Here is a 20,916-nt window from a genome sequence, read left to right on the forward strand (position 1 = left end):
CTGCTGGGGGGGTTTAGTTTCAGTTTGGGGCTGGGTGGAGGAACGCAGGGAACCCCAGGGCTGGGGTCTAAGCTCCCTGCTCCCCCAGAAGGACTTGACTGAGGGGTCCTGGTTGTACCCACAAGCTCTGTTTTGGACTGTGTTCCTGTTGTCCAATAAACCTTCCATTTTACTGGCTGGCTGAGAGTCTCAGTGAATCCCAGGAAGAGGGGTGCAGGGCCTGGACTCCCCCACACTCCGTCACAACTGGTGGTAGCGGTGGGATGCACTGCACCCCGTGAACGGCGCTTCCTGCAGTAAGTGACTGGGGAGCAGTAAAACGAAGCAGGATTGACGGGGACCAGGCATGCTGAAGATTCAGAGAGAGACGGTTTCAGGGGGCGGTTAATCCCTGGGAGTGTGTGACCAGAGAGAAGGACTTTTGCAGTAACAGGGTCCCCCGGGGGATTGCAGCGAGTGGTCCCAGGGGCGGAGGAGTCTGCAGCTCGACCCTGGCAAAGAGGCGGTGACCTCAAGAAGGACTGGCACCCGAGGGGTTCTTCCTGGAAACCGTGGAAAGCTGCGCGGCCTGCGAGTGGCCAGCAGGGAGATGGACGCTAAACGCCTTAAGAGCAACCTGGTGGAGCTGTGCAGGCAGAGGGGGCTGCGCATCGGGAGGTCCACCAAGGAACAGCTGATTGCCCAGTTGGAGGAGAGGGATCGCTTGGATGACCCGATCCCTGCCCCTGAGGGAAGCCGCCCGGTGGACACAGCATGGGCCCTGGGGCCTGACCAGGCTGGGAGGGGTCAGACTGCTGCCGAGGACATCCCGAGACCCTTCCTACCTAGGCCTGGGGGAGGGGTTGGGGGAAGCCCAGCGAATACCGAGGGCACCCTGACCCCGGCAGCCAGCAGGGGATCCTCCCAGCGGAGCTCCCCGTCCCTGGAGCGGAGGCGGCTGGAATGGGAGAGGGAGATGAAAATGAGGGAGCTGGAGGATCATGAAAAGCAGCATCAGCATGAGGAGAAGTTGCGGCAAAGTGAGCTGGACGAGAAGGAGAAGCAACGTCAGCATGAGCTGGAGCTGGCCAGGCTGAGGAGCAGTGGGGCGCCAGCTGCAGTGCGTGAGGGGGGACCCAAGACTGCAAGGAGCTTTGATAAGTGCGTCCTGGCCCAGCGGAAGGAGGGGGAGGACATAGATAGCTTCCTGTCGGCCTTTGACAATGCCTGTGAGATGCACAGGGTTGACCCTGCAGACAGACTCCAGTTTCTCACCCCCTTACTGGACCCCAAAGCCATGGAGGTGTACAGCCGGATGACAGGGCCGGAGGCAGGGGACTATGAACTGTTCAAACAGGCCCTGCTCCGTGAGTTTGGGCTGACCCCCGAGATGTACCGGAGGAGGTTCCGGAGTCAGCGTAAAACACCCGAGGTCACCTACCTACAACTGGTCAACAGGATGCAGGGATGTGCCCACAAGTGGACAGCTGCGGCCCAGGCTAAAGAGGACCTGCTGGACCTGATCGTACTGGAGCAACTGTATGAACAGTGCCCTTCCGACCGGAGGCTGTGGCTGGTGGACAAAAAGCTCGCGAACCCCCAGCATGCAGGGCAGCTGGCCGACGAGTTTGTGAACAGTCGGTCAGGGGGTAGCCGGGAGGAGTCCCAAAAGAACAGTCCCCCCCCCCCCCCCCGATGCAGAGAGAGAGTCACCATGGGGCCTCCCAGTGGGGAAATAGGGAGAACCCCCTCCCAAGGGGAACGCCTGGCGTCAGGACCATCCGACCTGCTCGAGGGGACCAACGTGAGCTGAGCTGCTATCACTGTGGCCAGAGAGGCCACGTACGGACCCAGTGCCCCAGGCTCAGGGACAGACTGAGCAGACCCAACCCACCCAGGGTTAACTGGGTAGGGACCCAGATGGATGAGGAGCAGACGGCCCAGGCAACGGGGGCTACCAGCTTACCACCTGCTCAGGAGGGGAGAGTACCCCTGGCCAGCTCCGCCAGAGGGCTGGAGGCTCTGGACTCAGGGTACTTGGTTTACGGGGTGGGCGCGGGGCTGTCCCTCCGGAGAGAGTGCCTTGTTCCCCTGGAGGTGGATGGGAGGAAGGTCAGTGGATACTGGGATACGGGCGCGGAGGTGACGCTGGCCCACCCCGAGGTGGTGGCCCCAGATCGGGTGGTGCCCAACACCTACCTGACCCTGACGGGGGTGGGCGGGAGCCCATTTAAGGTGCCCGTGGCAAGGGTACACCTGAAATGGGAGGCCAAGGAGGGCCCCAAGGTCGTGGGGGTCCACCCCCATTTGCCCACTGAGGTTTTGATGGGGAGGACCTAGAGGACTGGCCAAGCAACCCCAGACCGCCCTGGTTGTGACCCGTAGCCAGAGCCGGTGAGGGGCACTGCGCCCTGATCTTGGGGAGGGTGCCACACCAGAGGTGCAGGACCCTACTCTGGTGGGGAGGGAGCGCCGAGGGGCACGGCTCAGAGAGGCGGAGGCCTCAGACCTGGCCAGTGAGGGGGAACAGGGCCCCATCCCTTCCCCGGCCGCTGAGTTTCAGGCCGAGTTGCGGAAAGATCCCTCCTTGCGGAAGCTCAGGGACCTGGCCAACCTCAGTGTGGGACGGACCATGAGGAGAGGCTGCCAGGAGAGGTTCCTGTGGGAGAAGGGGTTCCTGTACCGAGAATGGGCTCCCCCAGGGGAAGGGGAGTCCTGTGGGATCAGGAGGCAGCTGGTGGTCCCCCAGAAGTATCGCCGCAAGCTCCTGTCCCTGGCCCATGACATCCCCCTCGCAGGGCACCAGGGAATCCGGCGCACCCGGCAGAGGTTGCTACAGAACTTTTACTGGCCCGGGGTCTTTACCACCGTCCGGCAGTACTGCCGATCCTGTGACCCCTGTCAGAGGGTGGGGAAGGCCCGGGACAAGGGGAAAGCGGCTTTGAGACCTTTGCCCATCATAGAGGAGCCTTTCCAAAAGGTGGCCATGGACATCGTGGGGCCTCTCAGCAAGACGACCTGGTCGGGGAAGAAATACATTCTGGTGGTGGTAGATTTTGCCACCCACTACCCCGAGGCAGTGCCCTTAGCTTCCATTGAAGCAGACACCGTGGCAGATGCGCTCCTGACCATTTTCAGCCGAGTGGGGTTCCCCAGGGAAGTCTTGACAGACCAAGGCTCCAACTTCATGTCGGCCCTGCTCCGGTGCTTGTGGGAGAAATGTGGGGTCCGGCACGACTGGGCCTCAGCGTATCACCCCCAGTCCAATGGGCTGGTGGAGAGGTTCAATGGGAAGCTAAAGATGATGCTGAAAACCTTTATGAACCGGCACCCGCAGGATTGGGACAAGTACTTACCTCACCTGCTGTTCGCGTACAGGGAGGTGCCCCAGGAGTCTACTGGATTTTTGCCTTTTGAACTGTTATATGGAAGGAGGGTGAGGGGCCCCCTGGACCTGATGAGAGACGAGTGGGAGGGGAAGGCCACTCCCGATGGAGAGTCAGTGGTGGAGCATGTCCTGATCTTCCGAGAGAGACTGGCTGAACTCATGGGCCTGGCCAGGGAGAATCTGGCCAGAGCCCAGAGGAAGCAGAAGGTCTGGTATGACCGCACGGCGCGGGCCCGTGCCTACGCCACCGGGGATCAGGTGATGGTTCTCATCCCCACAAGAAAGAACAAACTACAGGCCGCCTGGGAGGGCCCTTTCAAGGTTGTCAAGCAGCTCAATGAGGTAAACTATGTGGTGGAGCTGTCGAACTGGGCCCACCACCGCCAGGTGTACCGTGTGAATATGATGAAGCCATATTATGCCAGGGGGAATGTGGTGTTTGGCCGTGTGTGGACAGTGGGAGGAGCAGGGAGATGACCCTTTAGTAGATCTGTTCCCTGGGACCAGAGCTGGTTCCCCCCTGGAAACAATTCCCCTCTCGGATCAGCTCACCCCTGCCCAGCAAGCTGAGGTCAGGGGGGTGCTGCATCCGTACCGACAGCTGTTTTCCAACCAGTCTGGACACACTAAACTGACTGTCCACCGGGTGCAGACAGGGTCGCACCCGCCGATAAGATGCTCCCCCTTCCGAGTCACAGGGGAAACTGCTCAGGACCTGGAAAGAGAGGTCCGGGACATGCTGGCTTGGGGGTAATCCAGCCATCTGCCAGCCCTTGGGCCTCGCCGGTGGTGCTGGTCCCCAAAAAGGACGGGTCGATCTGGTTCTGTGTGGACTATCGGAAGCTCAATGCCATCACTGTATCTGATGCCTACCCCATGCCCAGGCTGGACGAGCTCCTAGACAAGCTGGGAGGAGCTCAGTACCTTACCACCATGGACCTTACAAAGGGCTACTGGCAAGTGCCGCTGGATGCAGATGCCCGGCTGAAATCGGCCTTTATCACCCCTCTGGGGCTCTGTGAGTTCCTGACCCTGCCTTTTGGCCTCAAGGGAGCGCCGGCCACCTTCCAGCGCCTGGTGGATCAGCTACTGAGGGGGATGGAGAGTTTTGCCGTGGCGTATATTGATGAGATCTGTGTCTTTAGCCAGACCTGGGAGGACCATGTGTCCCAGGTTAGACAAGTGCTGGACCGACTCCAGGGGGCTGGGCTGACTGTAAAATCTGAGAAATGCAAGGTGGGGATGGCTGAAGTATCTTACCTGGGCCATCGGGTGGGGAGCGGCCGCCTAAAGCCGGAACCAGCCAAGGTGGAGGTGATCAGAGACTGGCCCGCTCCCCACACCAAAAAGCCGGTCCAAGCCTTTATTGGGATGGCAGGATACTACCGAAGATTTGTGCCCCACTTTAACGCCATCGCCACCCCCATCACTGAGCTATGCAAGAAGGGGAAGCCAGACAAGGTGGTCTGGACCGAGTAGTGCCAGGAGGCTTTCCGGGCGCTGAAGGAGGCTCTGGTCAGTGGCCCAGTTCTGGCAAACCCAGACTTTGACAAGCCCCTTATGGTGTTCACCGACGCCTCAGACACGGGACTGGGGGCGGTGTTAATGCAGGAGGATGGAAAGGGGGAGAGACACCCCATCGTGTACCTGAGCAAGAAGTTGCTACCCCGGGAGCAACACTACGCGGCCATCGAGAAGGAGTGCCTGGCCGTGGTGCGGGCCCTCAAGAAACTAGAGCCCTATCTCTTCGGGCGACACTTCACCGTGTACACCGACCACTCTCCCCTGACCTGGCTGCACCAGATGAAAGGAGCCAACGCCAAGCTCCTGAGATGGAGCCTGCTCCTGCAGGGTTACGACATGGACGTGGTCCACGTGAAGGGAAGTGCCAACCTGATAGCGGATGCGCTGTCCCGGAGAGGGGGCCCCGAACTTCCCCAGGTCACTGGTCAGAGTGACCCCGCTCAGTTACAGGCTCTCAGGTATCCCATCCCCAGTGAAACTCCCCTGCCACATTCCCAGGTCAACGCTCCCCCCTCCCTGCTGCGTCACACCCTGTCATTACAGAGCTGCTGAGTGAGCAATGGTCAGAGTGCGCTCACCTGGCTGGGAGGAGCAGCCTGGTGACTCCAGAAGGCCTCAGCTCAGTAGCAGATTGGTCCCCTTCTGGCGTTAGGTAGTTGCTGGCCAGGTTTGCACTGGGCTGGGGTGGGGAGGCATTCAGGGTGCAGCGTTATCAGGATGTAATAAGGGCGCTTAGGTCCACTGCCGCTTTTCATCGCATCCAGGTGGTGCTGCTTCCTTGCTGGCCCAGTGCAGAGCTGGGACAGGGACCGGGATGGGGATGAGCTGGCTGATGCTGGAGGAGACAGAGGCGATGCTTGTCTAAAGCGGGGAGCCGCCAGAGGAACTGATGGGGATTACGAGGAGAATAGGAGCATCTTTGGCAAAGCGGTGTCCAATCTCCGGTTACATTTGGATCCCCAGCTCTTCAACCATCTCCCAAAGAAAGTCTCACGGCCAGATCCCACTGCCTGCCCCTAGCTGGAAGAGCTGGAGGCCAAGAGGCTGGGTATTCTCGGGTGGGGGGAGGGCGAGGGCATCCTAGGCTCCAGCCCTTGATCCCTTGGAGTTAATCAGAGCCTGAACGTTTGTAGCGCTCAGAGCCTGGAGCAAGGCCCACCCTCCCAGCTATGCTTCTGCTGGATGGGTCTATGCTGACATGGTCTTGTCTCCTCTCCCTTGCCTGTGGATGGCTGGTTGAGCACAGATGGGCCAGTGGAGCTGTCTGTTGTGATTGCTGATAAGTGGATGTTAGTTTTAGCATGTGAGGATCCCAGATGCCAGCCGGAGGGCCTCTCTGTCAATTATTACAGTAAATGCAGGGGCCACTGAGAAGCCGGGCTGGGAGATAAGATTATACAAATGTCAGAATGCCTCCTCCGATGCAGTATTTCAGCGAGGCCATTTCTGTGACAACTCTCTCACTAGGGAAGTGACTTTGCTTCCTAGTTGCTGGGCTGTTTCCTTTCACACTCGTGGCCAAGGATTAATCCATTACATCTGGCACTCAGAGTCATCACTCAGCCGCTCCTGATCCAACACTGTAAGACACTGAGTTCTCCTGATCTAGGTCCCGGTAACAGGCTGCTCGGGAAGGGAGGCAGGCCCACAGCACCTTGGGCAGGGTTGGGAACACACAACACAAAGCTTGCAGGACAGGATGAAGGACACTCGAAAGCTGGGCCTGTCCCAGCTACAGAACGGGGAATCTGGGTGCCAGTGAGTAACATGGTCTCTCCAGCTTCTAGTGGGCTTCAGAATCATCCAAAAATAAAAGCAGAAATCAGGGATTTAAGGGTTGTCCTAGTCTGCCCCTTGATGAAATGCAGCCATCCTGTGTGTGCAAATCCTCTCATCCATAGGAGGCCTCTGAAGGCCGTTCCAAACAGCAATAATAAAAATAAACTTAAAAATGACCTGCAGCTGTTGTGATCTTAGGGACCTCGCTGATGACTCCCTACATCCAGGCTCTGGGCTCTGGGCTGGGAAGAGACACCATGAAGAACTGGGGCGTGTTTGCCCCCATGTTGAGCACCACCTCCAGGGAGTGCGAAAGGTCCAGGCTTTGGGTGGCTCTGCACAGAATGCTCCCAAATGAGGGAGGGTGAAAAGGCAAAACTGAAAAGGTCCCTCTCTGGGAGATACCTGAACACGAGACCTGAGACGCTGATTCTGCCTGGGACCCGCTGGCCCGGCCCCTGCGTTCCTAGGGAGTCAGTGCAATGCCACGTGGCCACTAACAGACCTGATGCTGCACGGGGGCAGTGACCGTCTCTTCCTCTAGGACTTGACACCACTCGGCACATTTCGGGTTCTGCTGCCGTGTGAGAGCCAGGTAAGGGACTAAGAAATAACTTGTTTTGATAGAGACTCATTCTGGGACTAGTATGTTATTATGGGAAACACCAGGGCCAACTGTTTTAAACTTGGGTGCATAAAATTAGTCATTGTAATCCATATTTAAGCTTTTACATTGCCAGGGCCAGGCCGATCACCTGACATCTAGCCGCTCTCATTTAAATAGGAATTTAGGGGTGAGGTTTTCAAAGCCCCCTAAGAGATTTGGCTGCTCAATTCCCATTAGGGTTAGTGGGAGTTGGGCAGCTGAAGGCAGCTCAGCCTGGGCCAGATTTTCAAAAGACTTTAGGGGCCTAAAGATGCAGCGAGGCACCTAACCTTTGGGACCCACTTTTGTAAGATTTCAGTGTCACAGGAACAACCCTCTGGAAATAATGTGAACCAGGGATTGTTCCTTTTGCTCACCCAGGAAGAGATTCACCAGCTTGGAATTTGTGGGCACTATTCCTTTAATTCTTACCCATTGGTAATTATTTAAGAGTTTCATATCTGGCTCTTGGTGAGTAATTAATACATGGTACCAGGGAGAAATGGATTTTGCCCCTCTTCTTCCCAGCAGGCATAAGAGGGAGCAAAAATCCCACAGACCTTTGGATTAATAAGCGATTGTTTGAAGAAGTGTGATAAGTGCAGAGTTTGGATTTTAATGTGTGAAATGAGTCCTACTAGAGGACAGGCCTATAAATAGCTCCAACAATCCGAGGCGCTGCAGAGGGGCCAGGTTTCCATCAGTTACACTGGTCAGGTGGATTTCCAGTTCAGAAGAGGCTGGCAAATGTTTTATTGTTATAAACTAAGAAGATCTCCAGTAGCTGCTTAGGCAAGCGGGTCAGATTATACAAACGGCGGCCGCTGTGTGGATGCCCAGAAGGATTAAATGCTCCTCTCCACCACCCCACTGCACTCAAATTGCTTCGCAAAGAAACGAGAGTCCCGATGAAGTTATCTGTCTGCACACAGCTGCTGTTTAGCAAGCAGAGTGCCCCACTTCCAGTGCCACAGCCCCCGCACCTTGCAAAAACAGAATCCATCAGGGAATTTCACGGCTACAGGATTAATCCTGCTTTCCCGTAGCATCCCTGCAGCACGCACAGAACGGAGCAGGGGAGAATCCGATGATGGGCCCGCTATCCTGGAAAAGCAGATCTTTCCCGGAGACATGGGGCTGCCCTAGGAACCTGATCAGCTGCAAAGACCATTTGGCCTCAGTGGGCAGGTGCCCAGCAGCCAGGAGCGTGTTCCTGGAAGGGTGCACAAATACCTGTCAGGAATCACATTGGCATCACGCTGACGCTGCACAGGAGGTGGAGAGCACTGCAGACCCCCCCCCCCATGCCGTTGCCAGGCTGGGGGAGGGGTAGAATAGCAGAGACCCCCTCCCCCCCAACACACACACAGCAGACTCTGGGGAGATAAGAAGGGACGGAAAGCTCCACCTTCTATTAGCAGAGTAGGGCACAGAGCTTCGAGCCTGTCCGTCAATGACTAGCCGGGGCTTGGTGTAAGAGACGGAGGGTGGATCCTCAGCTGGTGTAAGTCAGCGTAGCTCCACTGAGGTCCATGCCCCTTTACACCACCCGAGGATCTGGTGCACAGCTCTCGCGCAGGACCCATGAGAGCAGCCTGGATAGAAATCTCAGCTCTCTCCTTCTTCCTCACAGCTCGGGGGGACGGGCTGGCTTGACTTCTCAGCAGGGCCCTGCCCCCAGCGCAGTGCCCTCATGTTTGGTATCTTCTTCTGGCCAGTACGTCTAGACCTCCAGCTAGTATGTGTCTGCTAAATGCTTCAAGCCCGAGAGACCAGAGCAGAGCCCTGATGATACCTCTTCTGACACCGAACAGAGAAGCAGGTGCACAGTATTTCCTCTTACTGCCTGGCTGCCCGGTTTCCTAAAGCGTTATATCCGCTAGCCACCAGGTGGCAGAATTAAACCCGTTGACATCTTCGTTTGACAATCACCAGTGTCTAATTTCAGTCTGAGCCTGTTAATTTTTCTGAGACACGGCTGAGGCCGGCCTCGCCAGAGGGGGAGAAGGCTATTCTCAGCTCTCTATGAGGCAACGTGAATATTTCTAAACCTTGCTGGTTTTCTCCCAGGCGATAAATGCGCTGTTGATAGCTTCAGTCTGGCTTTTTAATGCATCCATGATATGCTGCATTTATTCCTCGCTTCTCAGCAAACATTTGTTATTGGCGAGATTGGTTTGCCCGACATGCAGTTACTGGCTGGGAGTCCTGTTACTGGTTTCTTCATTCCTGAACAGCTCAGAATGAAACAGACGAGACAGACAAAGGATGGGAGAAAAGGCGCGTTATTATATTACCTCCATTTTAAAGAGGGGGAGCAGAGGGACAGAGATTAAATGACTTTGCCAAGGTCACACCAGGAATCTGTGGCACTACTGGGAATTTAGCTCAGGTCTCCAGAGCCCAAGCTGGTGCCTATTGCCATTGGTGGGTCTGAAATAAGCTAACTTTGCACTGCGCAGCAGTTTGAGTTTGCAGGGGTTTGCACAAATCTACTTCCCGGTCTTGTTTCACGTCCATTCTCCTCCTAGCTCCCTACCCCATGGCTTCTACCTGGAGTCTTGCTTGCATCAAATGGAACCAAACGCTGAAAGCAAAACTCCTCTGAAATTGCCGCATTTCACAGGGTTTCGAGCTGGAGCAGTTTCACTTGAACCCCAGCCCAGATTCACTGGCAGCTTGATGGCCTTGGCCTGAGCTACAGGTTTGACTCAACCCTCCAAAAGAAGGTAAGTTACATTTCATGCAGCTGCCCGGCACACAAATGCATCTCCCTGATTGCTGCTACTTTGACATTTGGCAAATGCCTGGAACCTCTGTTGTGGTAACATGTCTGCATTGACTTCCTCCCTGGAATCCGCCCCTGGACCATGGTAAGGGGCTGGCGAAGGGAATGAGGTGTTCAGTGCCTCAGGTAGTTTATTCTGCCCCACTGACGTGAAGATCAGAACCCCCCCCCCCCCACCCCGCCCGTCTGACCGTACCTTGCAGGCAGGAAACAACAGCCCAAGCTCAGGAACGCTACGCTCTTGCTCCCTGAGGAGGCTTTTCTCTTTTGGTGTCATCCCATGTCGCAGAAACGTACAAAAACTGTATGAAATCCCAGCCCTGTAACTGTCTGGGCTACAGCGTCAGCCCCTTACTCCCTTGTTGCGCTGGAGTGGAAACCAGCCCAGCTGCTAATTTGCAAAAGCAAAGACGCAGGAGAGGGACAAAGTGTACAGGGCCTGACCCTGCAGTCCTTCCGCAAGCAAAACCCCCATTGTGTGGAGGGGGGATCTGGGAGTGAGCTGACTATGGCACAGCTGTGGAGATTCCCGCCCCTCCTGCATCGGAGTAAGAATCTCAGGGCTTGGACCCCAATAACGATGTAGTTTTTGGGGTGCGCTCACAGCACCTGGCTTGAGTGTTTACGTTTCCTGTCAGAATCGCTCCCCTGGAAGGTCCCAGACGGGGGCCAAGGGCTCAGTCCTGCCTGGTGTCAAGCCCCCCAATTTGCAGGGAGGTCAGCGGGAGCTGGCACTCGCTGCTGGCACAACGGGGCTGGAGAGGAACTCCAATGCCAGACCGTTCCCAGGTTTGGACGGTGGTCATCATTAAGGCATAAGCATTTCCCTGGAGTTACCACGCCCCAGGATCTGAGACAGGGCAGGCCGTGGCTGTGCGTGGGCCTCACAGCGGTACCCCATACCATTCCCTGGAGCACTACGGCCCCGGGGGGATTTCTGTAATAGCTGTCGCTACCTGGCCACGAAACTGTGTGCGCGGCTTTGCTCGCACTATGGACTGACGCGTGCAAGGAACCCTGCAGGAAATCTGCGAGGATAGCAAGGGCCCCTCAGCTCTGGCGCTGCAGACAGTGACATCACTCATGGGGGACTGGCTATATTAAGACTCCTCGGGATTATGTGTGAAACTTCCCCCCCTTGCTGTGTTTCCCTGGTTTGTCAGGAAGGCGCTCCAGCTGGCAGCCAGCTGACGCGATTGCTTTTTGGTGAAGGAAGTTCGTATATTTGGGGCTATAACAATCATTCTTAGCACTTTCGCAACGCTTTCCATCCCCAGAGTTCAAACTAGCTTTAGGTGGGTAACGTAGGCCTGCCGCCTACCCCGCCCCACATTGGCCTAGCCTGGGGCGAAACGCCGGCCCGTCAGCACGGACAGCTGGACAACGGATGCTCTGCTACTGATAAAGCACCTTCCCCTTCTGCCTGGGACGGAGAATCCACCCCCTCCCCCTCGCTCAGTTACCCTCACTGCTACAAACGTGCCCCTTGTGTCTAGTCTGAATGGTCGAACCTCAACTTCCAGCCACGGGGCCTCACTGCGCCTTTGTCCGCTAGGCTGACGAGCTCTCTGGGATCACATATCTAGTCCCCCCGGCAGGCTATGATCCAATCACCCCTGAGCCCTCATCACGGACCTGGTCCCCAGATCGCTGCAAGGGGATCCAGACCCCGAACCCCCATGCGCTTTCAGCGTCCCTGGGCCTCAGGCTGCTGCAGCCCTGGCTCCTCCTGGGCACCTTTCCCAGGAACGGACCCTTCGTCTGTCACCCCTTTCCCAGATCTCCCCGCCAGGCGCGAGCCCGCCGGGTTACTTCTCCAGGGATCTGCAAGGGAGGGAGGAACCCTTAGCACGCAGACGCTTTGCACAAGATTGTAACATGACCTGCACGCAGCGTCATGCACCCGGGGTTGTCCGAGGCCCGCAAGCCCAAGTGGCTATTTAATGTGTCTTCTGCAGCTCCTTGCAGCCCAGGATTTTAACCATCAGGAGGCTTTTCCTGCGTTCTTAACCAACTGTAGGTAAAATACTACGACTTGGGCAGTCATTTTGCTGTGAGAATAATAAATAGCAATGGAATATTTCCATGTGAATCTCCAGCGCTATAGTGAATGACACAATGAGGTCACTCTCCTGTGGCTCTTTGGGGTAATGCTGATCACTGATTTGGCTCCTGAACCCCTGAGGTCTGAGTATCGCTGTAATTCACCAAGTGCGGATCATAGAGAAAAGCCCCTGCCCCCAAACACAATGCCCCTCCCTCAGCTCACCCGTCCCTTGGGAGACTACCTGGGTTCAGGTAGGCGGGGGCTCCCCTGCCTCACCAGGCTTCTGCAGCAGCTTCCCTCTTCATGAGCTGGTAAAGATGGCTGAAGCTCAGGCCCTGCCCTTTATAACCTCCCAGTCCCTCCATCAGGTGACTCCTGGATCAGCCTCAGGTGATCCCAAACCTCTACCAGGTGACTTCATTGCCAGGTGACCCCTCCCCTGCCAGGTGACCTCTGGTTAGGAGCTAGTCTATTGTGTAGGAGGATGTTTGTATTTGAATAGCAGGCCAACCAAGTTAATTACCCTCTTTTGCCAGCCTGGCATCACGACGCCTTGGCATTTCAGTCTGATATGAAGGTAACAGCCCAACAGAGAGGGCAGTTTGCCCCCACGTTCACAATGGAGTTGGCAGTTTGGTATTGATATGAGCAGAAAGTTCATAATCTCACACTGAATTACTAAACTGTGCAGACAGATTCCCAAATCCTCATGCCTCCTGGCTGATATGCTGTCACCTGAGCTCTTTGAGTCTCTCACTGTAAGGCAGGTTTTTCCAATCCTTTAATCGGCCTCAGGGCTCTTCTCTGAACCCTCTCCAATCCACCACCATCCTACTTAACTTGTGGGCACCAGAGCTGGAGGCGGTATCCCAGTGCCAGATACAGAGGTCACAGAACTCCCTACCCGACTCAAGATTCCTCTGTTTAATGCACCGAAGGACGGCATTAGCCCTTTGGGCCATGGCGTGGCCCTGGGAGCTAGGGTAGCCAACACGGTATTTCAAAAATAAGGGGCTGCTTTCTTAGCACTCCTCCTCCCAATAGTATTATTAACAATACTAAGCAACACTGATGAGGCCTCAGCTGGAGTCTTGTGTCTAGTTCTGGGTGCCACGTTTCAGGAAAGATGTGGACAAATTGGAGAAAGTCCAGAGAAGAGCAACAAAAATGACGAAAGGTTTGGAAAACATGACCTCTGAGGGAAGATTGAAAAAATTGGGTTTGGTTAGTCTGGAAAAGAGAAGACTGAGAGGGGACATGATAACAGTTTTCAAGTCCATAAAAGGTTGTTGCAAGGAGGAGGGAGAAAAACTGTTCTCCTTAACCTCTGAGGACAGAACAAGAAGCAATGGGCTTAAATTGCATCAAGGGAGGTTTAGGTTGGACATGAGGAAAAACTTCCTGTCAGGGTGGTTAAACCCTGGAATAAATTGCCTAGGGAGGTTGTGGAATCTCCATCATTGGAGATTTTTAAGAGCAGGTTAGACAAACACCTGTCAGGGATGGACTCGAGAATACTTAGTCCTGCAGGGGACTGGGCTAGATGACCTCTCGAGGTCCCTTCCAGTCCTATGATTCTATGATTTATGCACAGCTAAAAAGCTTGTTAGCAAGATGTATCTTTTTCTTCTTCCATGGAAATGTACAGAGTAGGAAACATGGAGAACACACTTCAGTTTTTGGCCCAGCAGTTACATTCTTCGTGAAGAAGAGACTGTTGCCTTAAACACTTGCGATATGTATTCTGTGCTCCCGAAATGGAGATCCAAGGGCCTGATTCTCATCTACACTAAGGCTCCTGCAGTGTAAAGGGGCCTTAAGTGGGAGTGCAAAGCCAGAGCCGTGTAAAAGGGCCTGAGAGTGAATTTGAATCAGGCCCTGAGTGTTTATTCAGCACTAAAGTGGGTCAAATTATTTTCAGATAAATTATCTGATGAATTTTGGCATTTTTCTTTAATTAATTATTCACAAATATCATTTTTCATCATTTAACCAATTCAATGAAATTCTATGATCTTTTTTGCTTACGAAGTTCATGTTAGCATATATGCTGCATCAGTATGTGTGTGTAGCCTTACGTACAGCCAATATCATTGTTCAGCAAGTGCTGTTCATTATTGTCAAAACAAAACAAAACCTCGTTGCACAGATTTCTCTCTTAATACCCTGCTCACTGAAAACAGGCTCGAGGAAAATTTTACCTCCCTAAAATAGATTCTTCTGAAATGTTAAAAAAGTGTGAGATCAAGTATTTTATTCGGAAGTACTCTTTTGGTGACACTACTGCTATTCCAGGTCTTTGGGCCAAAGATGAAGTAAGAAGTTAGTTCCATAAGTACATGGAAACAAGCTATTATCCCTTGCCATAAATCTTTTACAGAATATGTGCTTCTAAACCTGAGGCTGGCTGTACAGCCTGAATAAACAGCAGCTGCGATCGTTTTTGGTTTCCTGCACTGAATTAATGGATGGGAAGGTACAGTTTTAAAATCTGGGTTTCCTCTAGCTGCAGCATGCTGCAGAGGCCATTGTGATGGGTTATTCCCCTTAGGAAGCCATCTGAGATACCACTCAGTCTACCTGTTCTGCCAGCATGGGCCCCTTTTACCTGTCTTGCTGAGCCAGGCTAGTAAAACCTCCTCTAACACACACACACAGGCAGGGCCACACCCAGCTGCAGATCAGCTCTGGGAAGACTCAGATTCAGGGGGACTTGCTCCAGCACTCAGGTGTCCCCCCCTCTTGGAGTGCAGACCCAAAGGTATATTATGAAATTCGCCTCCTCCCTCAGTGTGGGGGAAGGTATGCACAACTTCTCACACACACCCCCAACCCCAGTTAGAAATGACAGAAACTGGGTTACATTATAAACAAAACAAACTTTATTAACTAGAAAAGGCAGATGTTAAGTGGTAAAAGGGGAATCAAACAGAACAAACCAGATTACTGAGCAAATGAAACCAAACATGCAAATGAAGCTAGTTTCACCAAAGAAATTGGTAACAAGCAGTATGTCTCACCCTAGATATTGTTGCAGGCAGATTACAGAAAGTCTTGAAAGGCAGCTACGCTGGTCTCCCTCTTGAGACTCACAAGCTAGATGCCCTTCCAGCTTGGGCTCAACCCTTCTCCCGCCCTGGTCAGTTCTTGCTTCCAGGTCTTTTTCTGTGTCTCTTCGAGTGGGGAGACAGAGGAGAACCATGATGATGTCACTCTCCTGCCTTATATAGCTCTTGTGTAAGGCAGGGAACCCTTTGTCTTCTAGTGGAAAACCACTGGCATTCCAAAAGGGGAGGAGAGGTATCCAGCCCCAGGTGACTCGGACCCATGTCTCTGCAGGACTGTGGCAGCCATTGCTCGTGGGCTGTCTCCAGCGTCCACAGGAAGGCTAAGCGCTTTCACAGTCCATTGAATCATAGAATAACAGAGTTGGAAGGGACCTCTGGAGGCCATCTAGTCCAACCCCCTGCCCAGAGCAGGACCAATCCCAACTAAATCATCCCAGCCAGGGCTTTGTCAAGCATGACCTTAAAAACTTCTAAGGAAGGGGATTCCACCACCTCCCTAGGTAACGCATTCCAGTGTTTCACCACCCTCCTAGTGAAAAAGTTTTTCCTAATATCCAACCTAAACCTCCCCCACTGCAACTTGAGACCATTACTCCTTGTCCTGTCCTCTTCTACCACTGAGAATAGTCTAGATCCATCCTCTTTGGATCCACCTTTCAGGTAGTTAAAAGCAGCTATCAAATGCCCCCTCATTCTTCTCTTCCGTAGACTAAACAATCCCAGTTCCCTCAGCCTCTCCTCATAACTCATGTGTTCCAGTCCCCTAATCATTTTTGTTGCCCTTCGCTGGACTCTCTCCAATTTCTTCACATCCTTCTTGTAGTGTGGGGCCCAAAACTGGACACAGTACTCCAGATGAGGCCTCACCAATGTCGAATAGAGGGGAACGATCACATCCCTCGATCTGCTGGCAATGCCCCTACTTATACACCCCAAAATGCCATTGGCCTTCTTGGCAACAAGGGCACACTGTTGACTCATATCCAGCTTCTCGTCCACTGTCACCCCTAGGTCCTTCTCTGCAGAACTGCTGCCTAGCCATTCGGTCCCTAGTCTGTAGCGGTGCATTGGATTCTTCCGTCCTAAGTGCAGGACTCTGCACTTGTCCTTGTTGAACCTCATCAGATTTCTTTTGGCCCAATCCTCCAATTTGTCTAGGTCCCTCTGTATCCTATCCCTACCCTCCAGCGTATCTACCACTCCTCCCAGTTTAGTGTCATCCGCAAACTTGCTGAGAGTGCAATCGACACCATCCTCCAGATCATTAATGAAGATATTGAACAAAACCAGCCCCAGGACCGATCCTTGGGGCACTCCGCTAGATACCGGCTGCCAACTAGACATGGAGCCATTGATCACTACCCGTTGAGCCCGACAATCTAGCCAACTTTCTACCCACCTTGTAGTGCATCCATCCAGCCCATACTTCTTTAACTTGCTGACAAGAATACTGTGGGAGACCGTGTCAAAAGATTTGCTAAAGTCGAGGAATAACTCGTCCACTGCTTTCCCTTCATCCACAGAACCAGTTATCTCATCATAGAAGGCAATTAGATTAGTCAGTCATGACTTTCCCTTGGTGAATCCATGCTGACTGTTCCTGATCACTTTCCTCTTGTCTTGTCTCTGCTAATGGCCTATTAGCCCTGTCTGGCTTTTCCATTGTTGTACCTGAAGGGCTGGTTGGGGGTGACACCCAAAGTAGCACATTTTAAATACAGACACATAGTTAATATTCCTAACTTCAGATACAGAAATGATACAGGCATACAAACTGGATAATCACATTCAGTAAATCAGAACCTTTCCAGTGATATCTTCCATGAGCTATCTTGCATAAAGTACATCTCCGCTATGTCATATTCATATCATAAGCATATTTTCCTAAGGAATATGGAATGGAATGTCACAGCTGTATTCTTTCTGTACCGGCCAACATGCTTGCTTGTAAATGTGGAGATTCATAGTTGGAAAGGACATATTAGCAGCGCAATTAAACCACACCAGGTCCATCTGCCAACTGCTTGGGCATCATCTGTTAATGAGATGCAAAGGGTTACATCTCCACTCCGAGAAGATATTTTATAAATCTCTCTCTCTTTACAGCAGTGCAGTCAAGCACTGGGGGAGAATCCAAGCTGGCAACTAGTCAGAGTGGCAGCCTCGCATTCGGAATCACAGCCCCAAATGAAGAAAAAGTTTTTAAAACACCCAGAGATGAATTTCACTTGCTTGAATTTCAGCCTTTAGGTGCCCATGAAAATCCCTCTAGTTTTTATTGTATTTTTCCCTTGAGGGTATACCTGCCCATTTGGACCCTGTGGGGGGACCAGGAGCACAGGTAGAAATGGCTGAGTCCCGTTGGATGGGGACCTATGTTACAGCTGGTTACAGCGAGGCATGCAGAGTATTTCACCCAGGGCATTAACAATGAGCCCTTGGAGCAAGAGGTGTGGGCAGGCTGACAGGAACCTTCACCAGGTTTGAGAGACTGCGGTCACTTTGAACACACCATGAAGGAATCGGTGGGGAGGCGGGAAAGGCAGACAGCCACAATCTTCTACCAGCCGTGGGAAAATCCTGAGAGCTTGACAGTCAGATAACTGGACCGGCTGGCTCATGGCTCAGCTAAAGAGGAGAGATGGGCAGAGAGGATTCTGGCTGGCTGGCTCCACCTGCCTGCAAGATGTGGCCAAGTGATCCCTGGTGTCTATAACCCTCTGAGGGGGGTGCGCGTGTCTGTCCTGCACCTCCTCCTCATTAATACACTCTCATCTCCCTGGCTCCGGCATCCCGCCTGTTGTTCCTTGACTTCAGTGGGGCTCCTTGTGTGAGTAAAGCTAAACCATGGATGTACGTGTTTACAGGGCTGGGGCCTGAGCCATTTGCTCTGCATTAACTACCTGACTGTGTTTAAAGTTACAGTGTTAGAAAATTATACCTTTTAAAACCCAGGCCCTGTATCCATGGATCATCCCCAGCAGTGTATTGTCTGGAATACAAATAGGCTGCAAAGAACAACAACTTAGTGACAAAACTACAGGCTCTGTGACAAAAAAAAAAATGAATTTTTTTAAAATATTACTGCTCAGTTCCCAGAGCTCACTAAAAATAAATTGCTTTTTGCAGTGGGTGAGAACTGATGATAAAATCTTTCAGAATAGTCAATCACGCTGCTGCTTTCCCATAGATTTTCTGTCATGAGGAAAGCACTTTAAACAAACTGCTGGTCTATTGAAACCAGGACTATGGGGGGAGACAAAATCAATTTCATTTGAAAAGAAGGAATTTTCTACTAAATCCTATTGCACTGGATAGTAACACACTCACGTGACATTTCTTTGGCAACTCTATCAAACAGGAGCGCACAGCAGAGGGTGGATTTTGTTGCCTTGAAACGCAGTTCTGATGCAGATTCTGATTCTGGCCCCGTTCTCGTTGCTTTGCGCCGGCAGCCCCTTGCAAAGGTTCCAGAAAGCCAGCTGAACTGAACTGGCTACCGGGGCGTCCCCATTTCATCCCCATGTGTGATGGGAGAATGAGTTTGGATAGAACTAAAAACCAGCCTCAGCTAAACACTTGAGCTCTCACGAGGAGAGCCCCTAGGAAGTAAAACTTTGCTAGCCAAACGCCTTTGTCTGGAAACTAGGCTAGAAACTGGAGCTGTGGAAGCCCCCTGGTGTTAGTGAAAATCTCCTCTGAGTGGGTTCCCATCACTCCCTTGTTTCATTCAGAGTTTCAAGTTTGAACGAACCCTGAAACACAAAGCAAAACCAGTTCTCCGCTGGGCATGCCACACTCTGTCCCCTTCTGCGGCCTAACTCCTCCTCAGTCTGGAGTGGTCGTTAACAGAACTAGGGTTAATGGGTCAGGCCGAAGTTTGAATGGCCTGTTGTCCCCATGGCTGGGCTGGCACCTTATTGTCGTCAGGAAGAGAACCTGAATCCTTCCCTGACCGTGGCAACTTCTGCCTCCCTGTCCGGGTCAGTGGTGCTAGGAACACGAGGTGACAACCCGGGCTGCCAGTGCCAGAAGGGGGTACTACGCCTGCGCGTTTCCACTAGCAGCCGGTTCCTGAGGAAGGGTCACGTCTGTGCAGCACTTCACATGGGGCTCAGGAAAGAGGTTTTTTAAATGAAGGAGGCTTTGGAAACACGTTTTACAGTTATGCTCAATGCTCCTCAGGCCTCTCTCCCTGCTCCTGGAACCTTCCCACCCCCCACTCCGGCCTGGCAGCGTTACAGAAACGGTGCACATTAACTCTCACAGCCCCAGACCCCACGGATCTGCTCTGCGTGACTGGGCCCGAAGATGGTTTCTCTGCCTCCCTTTGCACGAGCAGCTCAGCCAAAATCAATGGCGTTATGGGAGTGTTTTATGGCTGCACGCGTCACTGGTGAGTTAATAGAGAAGGGCCAAACAGATGGCACTCAAGAGGATGTAGCATAGTTACCAGGTTTTATAGGACCAATAACACTTGTTGCTGTGCACGACAAATGGCTTCCTTTGTGTTGCTCCTTATGTGAGCACTAAAATGAGACTACTCCACGGGGCAAGATAGGAGTAAGAATGGGGCCCTTCCAACACCACGAATCAAATACTGTGCTGGGTGTTTTAAATCACCAGACCATGGCATGTAGCTAGTTGGATTAGAAATGCCCCTCTCCCACCAAGAGACTCAAACCGTTGTTTTGTTTTCTGAGCTGTCAGGGAGCTGATGAGTTTGAGATCTACTGAGCAGGCCTGATCCATCTGCTAAGAAGCTTGAAAATATTGTGCTTAGCGGCGCATTATGAGGAGAAATCAATTTCTCTTCTTGAAAATGGCTGATTCCAGTCGGATCCCTGGTTAGCACGGTGAGATCCACAACTCTTAGTGACACTTTATCCACAAATAGACGGGAGTAAAGCCACTGCTTCTTACCAAGTTATGTGTGGCTCCAAAGTTACATTTGCAGGTAACAGTGAACTGGCATTTGGCTCTTAGCACCACCTGAGACAAGAAAGCCTTACTGAGGGTGAGTTTTCAGATATTATGTGCGGCTTCTGTATCTTACAAGTGACTTTTCTGTAATAACGGGGATTTTGTTCAGCAGTCTGCCACATAGGGAGGGAGGAGTGATGCTATTTCAGGGGACGTGAAAGACTTTTCATTGCAAGTTTTCCTCTCCTTCATTGACGAATTTGAAAGATCAAATGCAGGAGACACAATGCGCACTCTTGAAAAAGCTACATGCAGACAGAGGGAGTAAGTGTGAATCTGAGCACTAGCCATTTCCTACATGGACGAAGGCAGCCTTCATTGACTACACTAAGCAGGGCTATATTAGACCCCAAATCAGCCAAACAGACGTGCTCAAGGCCATCCCAGTTCAACAAAGAATTTAAGCACATGCACAGTCTCAGTGACTTCAGTGGGATTTACCCATGCGCTTAAGGGCTTCGTCTTCAGCACATGCATATTAGGTACTTCGTCTCCAGAAAAAATGGTAGGGAAAGGGACTGGCATAAAACAGGAAGAGGGTGGAAAAATCTGGGAAAAACCTGCCACCATAACTCCCACTTCTTGGATCCTGGGTACTAAATTCTCTCTCTTCAGTTAGGTGAAGAAAAACATCCCCCTTGCTTGCTTCTTCCCCAGAGGGAGGATGCCCCCAAAGAAACCACCTCCTAGGTGTGAAGCTGAAGGAAGATGGGG

At 52.7% G+C, this 20,916-nt stretch overlaps 1 long non-coding RNA gene across 1 annotated transcript in view; it reads left to right on the forward strand.

The window, feature by feature from the left end:
- The first annotated feature begins 7,239 nt into the window (after window positions 1-7,239).
- Window positions 7,240-20,916, forward strand: part of LOC141994599 (uncharacterized) — a 29,281-nt gene continuing 15,604 nt past the window's right edge. Inside the window, exons 1-2 of the long non-coding RNA XR_012641182.1 lie at window positions 7,240-7,265; window positions 9,943-10,045. This is a non-coding gene — a long non-coding RNA (uncharacterized LOC141994599). The remainder of the gene's footprint in view (window positions 7,266-9,942; window positions 10,046-20,916) is intronic.

Source organism: Natator depressus, chromosome 10, assembly GCF_965152275.1.
Source record: "Natator depressus isolate rNatDep1 chromosome 10, rNatDep2.hap1, whole genome shotgun sequence".
Classification (NCBI taxonomy): Eukaryota; Metazoa; Chordata; order Testudines; family Cheloniidae; genus Natator; species Natator depressus.